This window comes from Ochotona princeps, chromosome X (assembly GCF_030435755.1).
Source record: "Ochotona princeps isolate mOchPri1 chromosome X, mOchPri1.hap1, whole genome shotgun sequence".
NCBI classification, from domain to species: domain Eukaryota; kingdom Metazoa; phylum Chordata; class Mammalia; order Lagomorpha; family Ochotonidae; genus Ochotona; species Ochotona princeps.
In genome coordinates, this window is record NC_080865.1 from 46,206,623 (window position 1) to 46,214,968 (window position 8,346).

Consider the following 8,346-nt stretch of genomic DNA (forward strand, 5'->3'; position numbering starts at 1 on the left):
CAGCCAATGGACGAGTTCTTCTTTTTTGCGTCTCTCTCTCTGTTATTGCCTTTCAAATAAACACATAAAACTTCAAAACTAATATTCTGGGCCAGGTGCGGTGGCCTAGTGGCTAAAGTCCTCGCCTTACACATGCCAGGATCCTATTTGGGTGCTGGTTCTAATCCTGGCAGCCCCGCTTCCCATCCAACTCCCCGTTTGTGGCCTGGGAAAGCAGTCGAGGACGGCCCAAAGCCTTGAGACCCTGTACCCGCATGGGAGACCCTGATGAAACTCCTGGCTCCTGGCTTTGGATTGGCACAGCTCCGGCCATTGCGGCCACTTGGATGGTGAACCAACGGATAGAAAATACTTCTGTCTCTCCTCTTTGTAAATCTGATTTTCAAATAAAATAATAAATCCTTTAAAAAAGAAAATGTGTTACCTTGAGCTCTAAAGTTTTCAGAGATAGAAAACTAATATTTCAGCCTGCATTACTAAGTGCATATATGCTTGTGGAAGAATAAAAGATGATTGGACACCAGAAAAGCCTTCAGCTGGTATGAAATGTTTGATTTTGAAGTTTTATAATTATATTTAAATATCTCCACTTGTGGGAAATCTGTTTTGATGGGGATTATACTTTAATTACACAAATTACATGAGAGGTCTTAAAATGCTCGGTATCTAAATTTGGCAAAAAAAAAAAAAAAAAAGAAGTCAGAAAAAGTAAAAATAAAAAATAAATCCAATATGCTAGACAGATTTTTGTCTGATACAAACATTAGCCCCAGAAAGTTACTCTGAATGGAGACCGAAGGACAGAAATTGTGAAAATATTTGAGCTGAAATATTTGTACATTCCTAATTTAGAAGCTAGCACTGAGAATATACTCCATTTAGTGGACAGTATTTTCTTGATTCTAATATTATCCATAGAAAATAATCAATTTAAGATTCCATAAATGAGGGCCCGGCGGCGTGGCCTGGTGGCTAAAGTCCTCACCTTGAAAGCCCCGGGATCCCATATGGGCGCCAGTTCTAATCCCGGCCGCTCCACTTCCCATCCAGCTCCCTGCTTGTGGCCTGGGAAAGCAGTCGAGGACGGCCCAATGCATTGGGACCCTGCACCCATGTGGGAGACCTGGAAGAGGTTCCTGGTTCCTGGCTTCGGATCGGCGCGCATCGGCCCATTGCGGCTCACTTGGGGAGTGAATCATCGGATGGAAGATCTTTCTCTCTGTCTCTCCTCCTCTCTGTATATCTGGCTGTAATAAAATGAATAAATCTTTAAAAAAAAAAACATTCCATAAATGAAAATTTATTAACCGTGTAAGTGAAACGGTAAACTAGATTTTAGATAATTTAATGAAAAATACTAAAAATAATAAAGTTGTATAGGAAAAGAAACTTTTTGGAAGATTTCTGTTATACAGTAGTGGAGATGACATGGCTGAGAGCCTGACTGAAGTATCTGAATACATGGGTTCTCCGAAAGGTTCAGGACAAATGGAATTGGGCCCGACGGCGTGGCCTAGCGGCTCAAGTCCTCACCTTGAACACCTTGGAATTTCATATGGGCTCCGGTTCTAATCCCAGCAGCTCCACTTCCCATCCAGCTCCCTGCTTGTGGCCTGGGAAGGCAGTTGAGGACGGTCCGAAGATTTGGGACCCTGCACCCGCATGGGAGACCCGGAAGAGGTTCCTGGCTCCTGGCTTCGGATCGGCGCAGCACCGGCCCGTTGAGGTCACTTGGGGAGTGAATCATTGGACGGAAGATCTTCATTTTTGTCTCTCCTCCTCTCTGTATATCTGACTTTATAATAAAAATAAATAAATCTTAAAAAAAAAAAGAAAGGTTCAGGACAAATAAATTGAAAGGTAAATTTATTTTCTCACACAAAGTTTTAAAATCGTGTGTAGTTTTTTTCTTTTTTTTTTTTTTTTTTTTTTTTTTTTATGGTGATCATGATAATGGTGATGGTAGTGATTATCACTGTTATTATAGATTTATTATTACATGACATTATAAAGCCAGGAAAGCAAACTCTGTCTTGTTCTTTTGAAACTTAAAACTTATTCTGCTTTTTGTGTACATAATCAGTTCTTTTTTTTTTTTTTTTTTTTTTAATATATATAATCCATTTTATTGTATTGTTGACAATCTTTACATAGTTAACTATAGTTGAAGGAAAATCAAGAAAGAGAAGGAAAAAAAAAAAAAAAAAAAAAAAAAGGTTCAGGGGGATAGGGAGGTGGGCAATGCTATTATGTCCATATTGTTTCCATCATGTATCTGAGGTAAAAGGGGGTATTGAGGGAGAAGCCCCACCCGGTTTCCCGCCCACCCCAAGTCCCATATGTGGGGCATGCTCTGAGATATGTGCTCAAGTGGAGTTAATAGTTCTCCAGTTATGAGTCACTGCCAGTTTCGCTCGATGAGGTGGTCCACTGATTGATATGGTCCATCATGAAGTCTCCATTTGTCCCATATTTCGCTGCCAACATGTAGCTGAGATGAATGATTGTCCTATTCTGTCTTCTGTCTTTTCTTGGTTAGAATTCTGAGTCCAGCAGTTCAAGTGGGGAGATCTCCAAAGATACTTTGAGGTATCCCCAGACCAGATTCTTGTATGTTCTAGCAAGCACAGGGCCCGGCACAGTCCATCACCCTGATCAGCTGGTGGTTGCAATTGCTGTGTTGGTTCTGTTTTCAGTCCCGAGTTGCACTGGAACCAATGGGTGTTGCAGTCCAGTCTGGTTCGGCCCTTACATCAACCAGTGGGAGCTGCAGCCTAGTCGGGGGGACCCACAATAACCCCCACCAAGCCTGCCCCCTACCCTGGTTTGCCAATTTGTGTAGCAGAAGACCAGTCTGTCCCCCATCCCATTTGGCTCTGGTACTTGTCAATGGGTATTAAAGCTTAGTTCTATCTAATCGACTCAACCATCCAGCCCTCACAGATGTTGTTGAGTGCCTCTGTCTAGCCATCCCAGCCCCCGTCCTAGTTTTCATGCCCTCCCACGGGAATAGTGACCCAAGAAGGGGGAACCCACTTTTTCCCTCCCAGGTCTCTCTGTCCCGGTTTATGCACTCTTTAGGTGGTCCTGTGATTTGACTCGACAGAATTAGTCCCCAGTGCCAGCTTCTGCCAGCTGATGCTGTGGCCCTGATCTTGTCCACATGCAGCGCACAGGTGTTGTAGCCTTGCTTAGTCGTGTCTGTCTCTATCCCAGCCAACACTCTCCAGTGGGAGTGGTTGTCCAGCGAGGGGACCAGCCCCTTAACCCCCCCGACAGCTCTGCCCCTCCCTTCCTGGATCTCACCTGTGCTGGATGGGTGTTGCATTCATATCCAGTACAGGCAACCACGCCCTGGCGTTCCAGAATGTGTACTGGTTTTGTCGCAACCAAACCCGGCCCATTCCACACTCTGTTCTGGTGATCGGATTTGCCAGAGGATGACATGAACTGATTCAGCCTGGCCTGCTCCTGACCCATGCCGAATGCATGCCAGTGGGAAACTTTCCATGGCCTATTCTGGGCTGTTTCCAATCATGCTTCTCGCGCTTACCTGCAGGGACTGTGTCCTGCCAGAGGAGTTGCCCAGGCTCCTCCATCAGAACCCCTCCCAATGCCAGATTTTGCGCTTGCCAGGGGGTTCTTGAGCCAACCCTACTCAGTTCACCTCCTGTCCTAGCAGGAACAGTGGCTTTTCCTGGCTGGCTTTCACCCCATTCTGACTCTTGTTGTTGGATGTTTCAGCCCAGCCATGGCTCGTCCATACCCACATACAGCTCACACATGGCTCAGAAGGGGATTGAGACTCAGCCTAGTCAGTCCCACATCTACCCTGTTTCTCCATAACACCAGATGGTGCTGGGATCTGAACCAGCCTGGTGCATCCAATCCCAGCCCACACTAGTGCCTCGGGTGACTGCAACTGTTTCCTAGATAGAACGCAGCCCCCATTCCAGCACATACACCCCTTGGTGGGAACCTCATCCCAGCTGTGGCTTCCCAGATTGGGACCGTTCCTAGCTGTAAATCACGCACCTGCACGTGGTTGCTCCGAGGACCATTAGGTGCCAGCCTGCTACACAAGCCGGAGCTTATCTTTTACTTGATAGGTGTTCAAAGCTCAGCATTATTAAGGGATTGGAAGTTCTTCAAAGGAAGAGTTACTGGCATTGGGAATCTTTAGGATTGACTCAGATCCCAGAAACAGTGGGGTCACTCTAGAGCTATCTCAGCAGCGATTCAGATGTCCAATACCCCAGAGCTCCCCGGCCGGGCCCAGCCCGGCCAGCAGGCACAGCCTGGCGCCAAATGGCGCACTGGCCGCCCTGGCCCAGCCCGCCATGAGCCATGGGCACATGGCGGACTGGGTTCGGGATCCGAGCTAGACGTCCTCTCCCGCAGCCCTCGGCTCGCCTCTGGCAGCCGGAAGTTAAATCCTGCAGGCCCGAGGTTGCGCCCCTCCCCAATCCCGTTCACCCACCACCCAATGAGGGTGTTGGGTGGGTCCCGGACATGCCCAGTCACGGAGGCCTCCCCCCTCGGCGTACTCACCCCAGAAGGAAGCAGGCCGCACCCAGGCATGTCCGGGCCCAGCCCGCCATGAGCCATGGGCACATGGCGGACTGGGTTCGGGATCCGAGCTAGACGTCCTCTCCCGCAGCCCCTGTGTAGTTTTTTTCATCATATGCATTTCTGTGTGCATTCTGAAGGACCTTTGACTGCTTTCCCAGGCCACACACAGGGAGCTGGATGGGAAATGGAACAGCTAGGACATGAACAGGTACCTGTATGAGATCCCAGCACATTCCAAGTGAGGATTTAGCCATTGAGCCATCACGCTCACACACGTTTTCTAAAAATTTCAGGAGTCTATCTTCTCTTTTAAAAATTATTTATTTACTTGAAAGTCAGAGTTATAGAGAGAGACAGAGTTCTCTGATCCGCTGGCTCATTTCCCAAATTGTGCACAGTGGTCAGTTCTGGGTCAGGCAGAAGCTGGGAGTTTAATCCATATCTATGTGGGTGTCAGAGCCCAAACATTTAGACAATCATCTGCTGTTTTCACAGGCAATTAACAAGGAGCCGGATAGGACATGGAGCAGCCAGGACTTGAACCAGTGCTCATATGTAGGTGGTGCCTTTACCAGCTATGGCATAACACTGAAAATATCTTGGCTTGGTAGCCTGCTCAAAGCCTTACCGAGTTATAAGCTCGATGTTGGGCAGGGGAGGTGTAAGCAGAGCTTCAACTAAGACATGATCCAGTTTTCATTTTTCAAAGATTTTTAAGATTTTTGGCTGAATTCATCTCCTTACAGTTGGAGGAGTGAGGTCCTATTTTCTTGTTGGTTCTACCAGAGGCTTCTGTTGCCTCCTACAGGCCCCCATAGTTCTCTGTTCTGTACCCCATCACAGACCCTTTCACAACAGGGCAGTTTATTTCAGAGCCAACAAGGGTCTCTCTAGGGTGTACCAGCTAGGTGGACTCTTACCTCCACATGGTAACCAGCTCATGGCAGTAATATCCCATCATGTCTGCCATATTCAGAAGTAAGTCATAGGCCTAATTCACACACAGGAGGAGGGAATTATCCAAAGATGAGAACGCTTGAGGATAAAGATCATAGGGAACATGTGAGAATTGTTGTCTACCTTCCCTGTGGAGCAGGCTGTGAGATGGAGACAGATGTGCAGGTGGAGTATGTGGGCTGGGGGATATGCTTCAGGAAATGACAGTTATAGAGGATTGACAAAATAAGGACTGGATAGAGGGGGTACAGACTGCAATAAAATCTTCAGTTGAATCCAAAGACAGTTCTGAACTGGAGGTGGTCCTTTAGAAATGGCTAGAAACAAGCAAAGTCAGCCTTATGTCAGTGCTGTGACTAATCACTGTTGCATGCCCCAGGGAAGGGAGCAGAACCTTCAGCAATGCAGAATTTTTCCAGAGTGTAATCTCTCGAGGAATGACTTAACTGCAAACTGAGTACAATACTCCTCACTGTTAAGAATGAGTGACTCAGGGCCCGGTGTGGTGGCCTAGTGGCTAAAGTCCTCTTCTTGAACTGCTGGGATACCACATGGGCGCCGGTTCTAATCCCAGCTGTTCCACTTCCCATCCAGCTCCCTGCTAGTGGCCTGGAAAAGCAATCGAGGACAGCCCAAAGCCTTGGGATCCTGCACCCACGTGGGAGACCTGAAAGAGCTCCCGGATCCTGGCTTCGGATTGGCTCAGCTGCAGCCGTTGCGGCTGCTTGGGGAGTGAATCATTGGACGGAAGATCTTCCTCTCTGTCTCTCCTCCTGTCTGTATATCTGACTTTGTAATAAAAATAAATCTTTAAAAAAAAAAGAAAGAAAGAGAGAAAGAAAGAAAACCATTTTCAGAATGCCCGGCAGAGCTCTCAGCCACCTTCACACACCTTTGGCAGTTTGGGTCAGTACTACCAGTTTCTTTCTGAGTCTCTCCACCCACTGACCCATCTGTCAATACAATCTGTAGCACTTAGCAAGCTTTCTTCATAAATTCCACTTTTACTTACTGTGCTGGGAAAATGTGTGTGTTGTTCCAGAAGATATTCTGATTGATTGAGGTGTGATGGTGAGGTGACATGTTACTCAGAATCTCCCTTTCAGAACTGAGTCACACATTCTTTTTTTTTTTAAGATTTATTTATTTTTATTACAAAGTCAGATACACAGAGAGGAGGAGAGACAGAGAGGAAGATCTTCCGTCCAATGATTCACTCCCCAAGTGAGCCACAATGGCCGGTGCTGCGCCAATCCAAAGCCGGGAACCTGGAACCTCCTCCGCGTCTCCCACGCGGGTGCAGGGTCCCAATGCATTGGGCCGTCCTCGACTGCTTTCCCAGGCCACAAGCAGGGAGCTGGATGGGAAGTGGAGCTGCTGGGATTAGAACCGGCGCCCATATGGGATCCCGGGGCGTTCAAAGCGAGGACTTTAGCCACTAGGCCATACCGCCGGGCCCTGAAAATGGTTTTCAAACTAAGAACTTAGCACTCCCTTTTTTTAAAAATTAATTTTATTATTATTATTTTTTTAAAATTTGAGAACATGGAGAGGGAGAGGTGAGAAAGAGAAGAGAGGAAGAGAGCTCATTCTCCATACGTCTACAGTGCCTGGGGGTTGGCCAGGCTAATGCCAAGATATTGGAACTCCATTCAGGTCTACTACAAGGGTGTGCAGGGGCCCAAGCACTTGAGTCATTAGTGCAGTCTCCCAGGTTTGCATTAGTAGGAAGTTAGAATTGGAAGTAGAAGTTGGTATATCAAACTGGGCACTGAGACACATGGGCATCGCAATCAGCTTCTCACTGCTGGTTAAAGGAACACAGCTATGCCCTTATTAGAAATAGCATGCAAATGTTTATGGGACATTGAGGCTGGTTTTGTGGTACAAGTTAAACAACTACTTGCAATACTGGCATCCCTTATGAGTGCCTGTTCAAGTCGCAGGTGATAGAGTTGATTGTCAAGGTACCTGTGCTCCTAGAAGTCTGGAATCTCCAAAGAAACACCTGTACCCTGTTAGCAGAAAAAAGCTCCTGCTTCCTGAAACACCAGGAGGCAGACAGGAGACAGGGAGAATCTTGGAGTTTCGAGATTTACAGGAAAGACAGCTAGCTGCCTTCAAGGCATGCTGTTTTACTACTGTCTGCACTGAAGTGATAGGATCAGGATCCCAAGCCTATGCATTGTAAATTTCTATTGCCTGCGGGGAGGGGTTGGGGGAATCCCAGAGCCTGTGAAACTGTGTCACATAATGCAACCTAATTAATAGAAAAAAATTTCTATTGCCTGCTTCCTGCTTTGTGTCACAATAAGCCCCAATCTGTATTAGCCCACTGTCAGGTAGCTTTTGATTTTTCCATAGATACTTGCTATAGAAACCCCAGGAAGCAGCTTCCTGCTCATGGCAAGAGGTTGCCCCTGCGCTGGAAAGCAGTATCATTTCACTCGCCATGGACGTAAAGTTAAAACCATTGTACTCGCCTTGGAATCTCACTCGAGTTCTTTGCACCCCAACACCCACGTGCTCTGCTTCTGATTCGGCTCCTTCCTAATAAACCTGGGAAGGTAGCAAAAGACGCCCAGGTGCTTCGGCTCCAGCCCTATGTGGGCTACCTCGGTGGAATTCCAAGTTCCCGGCAACGCCTGGAGATTGCAGCTATTTGCAGCCATTTGGGGAGTGAACCAGTGATTAGAAATTTCATTTCTCTCCCTCTCACACTGTCTCTTTCTTTCTCTCCCTCTTCCTCTCCTGCTCCCATACCCTGCCCCTCCCTCTTCCAAGCTCCATCTGCGTACTTCTTTCAAATAAATAAAA